Genomic DNA, 4,334 nt, shown 5'->3' on the forward strand with positions numbered 1-4,334 from the left:
GGTTAAGTGAAGGGTTCTAGCATGAAGTATCGCTTCTGTTCAGTATTCAGAGTGCTGAATATTTTAACAAGGGCATTGACTGTTGGAACTACTGGATTCAGAAAATAAACATATTTTTTATTAATCCTTGTTTGTCCCACAATACAGAGAACTCCACTTGAAGAATATGGTATGGGGCTATTATTGTAGCAGAATTATTTGCAAATGCGTACACAGATCTGTAAATGATTTACGGCCAATTTAGTGCTAAGAGATGCTGTCGGATGACTTAGTTGCGTCACCATGGATGTGTCCTAGCCGCTTGACGTAAATGCCTTTACTATGTCGTAACACTTAGATGACCCAGCATGTATGTAGAGCTGCAGTGCTTCTGTGCCGCAACTAAAAAAGGCATCAGACTAGTGTTGTCACGATACCAAAATTTTGACTTTGATACCAATATCAGGTTTAGTATCACGATACTCGATACTGAAAGGATACTTGAAACTTAAACAATACTGATTCGATACTCGGTACCTAATGATACTGAAATTACCTTAATAGATCAGAAACGTAATGTCCACAAGGGTTGACCTCATTTTCAAATTCACGGTTTATGAACAACCTGGGTTATTAACAACCTTTAAGTTGAAGCCTGTTCAACATATTAATAAGTATAAGCTTATAATGTTACGACACTAAACAATGGAAAAATATATTAAGTATATTTTAAAAAACTAAATAATCTTTAAACAGGTCTTTCACTTTTAAATAGATCTAAAAACAGCATATTTTAATAATACAGCATCTTCCTATAATAAAATATTTCCAAATTAGAACACCGCTGTGTACATAAATCTGCTGATGCATCTGGACACGTCTTCAGTGATGTTCCTGGAATCAGAGTGTTTCGGGTCTTTCAACATCATACACCCTCCTCCAGGTGACCCAGCCGGGGCTGATCAGACCCCCAGCTTGTGTCCAGATGGCTAGCTACTTATGACCCCATGGCTCTCCTCTTTTGAGCCACAGCCATCTTGAAGCCCTCTGTACCGCATCGGTGGTACTGCTTATGGCTCTCCTCTTCCTCTCTCCCTCGATGCCCAAATTGCTGAAGGCTCTGGCTAAAGAATGGGCTGCGAATCCCCTGCATCCAACCTCCACTGGGAGACACCTCGCTGTCCACCCAGCCTGCTGACATTTGCTGACCAGTCCCGCGTACTTGGAGAGCTTCCTTTCAAAGGCCTCTTCCAAGCGATCTTACCATGGGACTGTCAGCTCCAACAGCACAGCCTGCTTGGTGGACTCAGACACAAGAGCAATGTCTGGTCGCAGGGTGGTTGCTGCGATATGGTTGGGGAACTTCAGCTGCCATTCAAGGTCCACCAACAGTTGCCAGTCCCGTGCAGAGGTCAGGATGCCTGCAGATGTTCTTCTGGTGGGTTTTGGCTGCTCCCCAGCTCTGACAAAGGCGATGGTCTGCTTGGAGGGTCGGGACCGCTTCGCCCACTCAACTCCTGCACTGATGGCTTCAGCGATGGTCTTCAGGACCTGATCATGCCTCCATCGGTACCGTCCCTCTCTAAGTGCCTTTGTGCAGCAGTTGAGGATGTGCTCCAGGGTTCCTCGCTGGGAGCACAGTGGGAATGCTGGTGACTCTGCTTTGCCCCATCTGTGCAGATTTGATGGGCTTGGAAGCACATCATACACTGCCTGGATGAGAAATTTGATGCGGTGTGGCTCGGCTTTCCAAAGCTCAGCCCAGGTCACTTTCCTCTCGACCGCATTTTCCCATCTAGTCCAAGCCCCCTGTTGCTTCATTCCCACCGCCTTGCAGGTTCTTGTCTCCTCCACTGCTGCTCTCACCTCCTCCTGAACTAGGCGGCGCCTTTCCTTCCCTCTGATGGTGTTCATTTGGGGAGTTGGAAAGGATCCTAGCCCAGCTCGGCCTTGTGTGACCACTCCCACCAGCCTCTTGTGACACAGCCTTGCCTCAGCTTCCTGTGCCCTCCACTTCCTGCCAGTCCTCACTTGGATCCCTGCTTTGGCCACCTTCGGATCACTTGAGTCCCTGTACTGTACCACTTCTCTGCCTCTTGTTACCTTGAATTCCTCCTCCAAGGATTTGAAGGGTAGTTGCAGTTTGCTGTGGTGTCTGTAGAGTGCGATGCTGCTCAGGCTCTTTGGCAGCCCCAGCCATCTCCTGAGGTGGTTGCTGACCCTCCTCTCTAAGGTCACGACTGTCGTGATCGGAACTGCATAGACGAGGAGGAGCCACAGGATTCTGGGAAGAATGCCATGCTGACACACCCAGGCTTTGAATTTCCCAGGTAGGCCAGACTTGTCCACAGCCTTCAGCCAGCTATCCAACTCGGTGCAGGTCGACTGGATGGATGTTGTGTCCCTCAGAGAGCTGTCAAAAACCTTCCATAAGCTCTTGACTGGCTTCTCTGTGATGGTTGGGATGGCTGTGCCTGAAATCTTGAACCGGAACTTGTCCTCCACCTTCCCTTTCCTCAGCACCATAGATCTAGATTTGGCTGGTTTTAAATGCATCCGGGCCCACTCCACCAGCTTTTCGAGCCCCTGCAGAATCCACCGGCAGCCTGGGACTGATTCTGTGATGACTGTGAGGTCATCCGTGAACAAACTGATAGGTGGTTGCCGTTGAGAGGAATTCATTCTGGGCCCTCTGCACTCCGGTTCAGCAGACTTAGTGAGCATGTTCATGGCTAGGGAGAACAGTGTCACAGAGATAGTGCACCCTGTGATGATGCCGATCTCCACCTTGTGCCAGCTTGATGTAATTGCTCCTGAAGAGACCCTCATCCTGAAGTTGCTGTAGTAATCAGCGATGAGGTCTCTGATTCTGCTGGGGACGTGATGTTTGGTCAGTGTGAGCTGCACCAGCTTGTGTGGAATGGAGCCATATGCCATATTTGCCAGGTCGAGCCACAACACTGACAGGTTGCCCTTGTTCTCTCTGGCCTCCCTGATGAGCTGTGTCACCACACCGGTGTGCTCCAGACAGCCTGGCATCCCTGAAACGCCACTCGCAGGATCTTCCACAGACTCAGCAGGAGTTTGGGACAGTTCTTGTACACTTTGTACGAGGTGCTACTTGGTCCTACTTGGTCCGAGCTTGCCCTTGCTTTGTGGATTACCTCTCTGACTTCCTTTAGCTGCAGCTCCGACGTGTCGAACTGCACATCCGGTTCAGGGGAGTCTATTAAGATGTTACACTCTCCCAACTCCTTCTCTCTTTCAGGGTCACTGTATGTCTTCTTCAGAAGTCTTCCTGCGAGCAGGCCAGTTTCCCACTGCGCTTCTGCCCAAGCAGCTCCTTAGTGAACTTGAAGGGGTTGGCAATAAAGGCAGCACGTTTTCTGGCCCTTTTGCGACGCCGCCTCCGATGCCACTCTGCCTGGCGGAGGACTCTGATCTTCTTCTGTAGGATGCACATCAGCTGGGCCAAGCCAATGCATTCCTCTTCTCCTGCCTCCTTGTATTGGGACTTCAGCGCTTTCATCTTCTGCCTGATGTTGTGGATCCTCACCGCTCTTTGATTCTTCGAGTAAGCTGTCCAGGAGCTTTTCTTCTCCGATTGTTGTCATATGGCTTGTAGCTTTCTATCGGTCTCTCCCTTCACTGTTGCCTCCAGAATTTGGTTGACATCTTCGTCAAACTGCTTCCACAGTGAAGTCATGTTAGCTGCAGGCCATTTGATCCACCTCCTGTTAGATTTGATGCTAGAGGGATTCGTTTGCAACACTTGAAGGTTCCGGGCACTATGGGGTGACTCCGGGCCTGGCACCACCTGCGTCTCACCAGGTTGGACACCTGTGTGTTGTGCTGCTCCTGCCCCCACCAGACACTTCATCCTCCCTTGGTGGATCTTCAAGCCGCGATCGTTCTTGCAGATTTTGCCACATACACACTGCTTGCTCATAGTCGTTTGTTCGTTGCCTGGGTCTGATGCCGTTGTGTCCGTCCTACTGCTACTGAAGTAAACAGATCGAAGCTTGCGCTGTATCAATGAGTCAATGCACAAGCGCATGTCATCTCACTTGACAACCTTAGTTGCTACTGCCATCTAGCGAAAATTCTGACAAGTTACACATTTCATCCTCTCAATCAGTAATGTGGGAGACACATTCCCTGGCTTTTACATTTGACAAAACTACTGAACGTCGGAAAATTCTAATACCCTACTGTTTTTTTTTTTAAAGTACCGAAAAACTGCTGAAGTTTCGGAATACCATGCAATACAGATATATTCCAATCCATTGCTTAGTTTAGCAGAGAATGCACACTTCAGAGCACCTCAGAGACAGATAGAATAATAATACATATTT

The 4,334-nt window shown here is 48.8% G+C and overlaps 1 pseudogene; it reads right to left on the reverse strand.

The window, feature by feature from the left end:
- Positions 1 to 972: 972 nt before the first annotated feature.
- Positions 973 to 3,928, reverse strand: LOC118222818 (annotated as a pseudogene).
- Positions 3,929 to 4,334: the final 406 nt, after the last annotated feature.

The sequence above is a fragment of the Anguilla anguilla genome, chromosome 3 (genome assembly GCF_013347855.1).
Source record: "Anguilla anguilla isolate fAngAng1 chromosome 3, fAngAng1.pri, whole genome shotgun sequence".
In the NCBI taxonomy this organism is placed as follows: domain Eukaryota; kingdom Metazoa; phylum Chordata; class Actinopteri; order Anguilliformes; family Anguillidae; genus Anguilla; species Anguilla anguilla.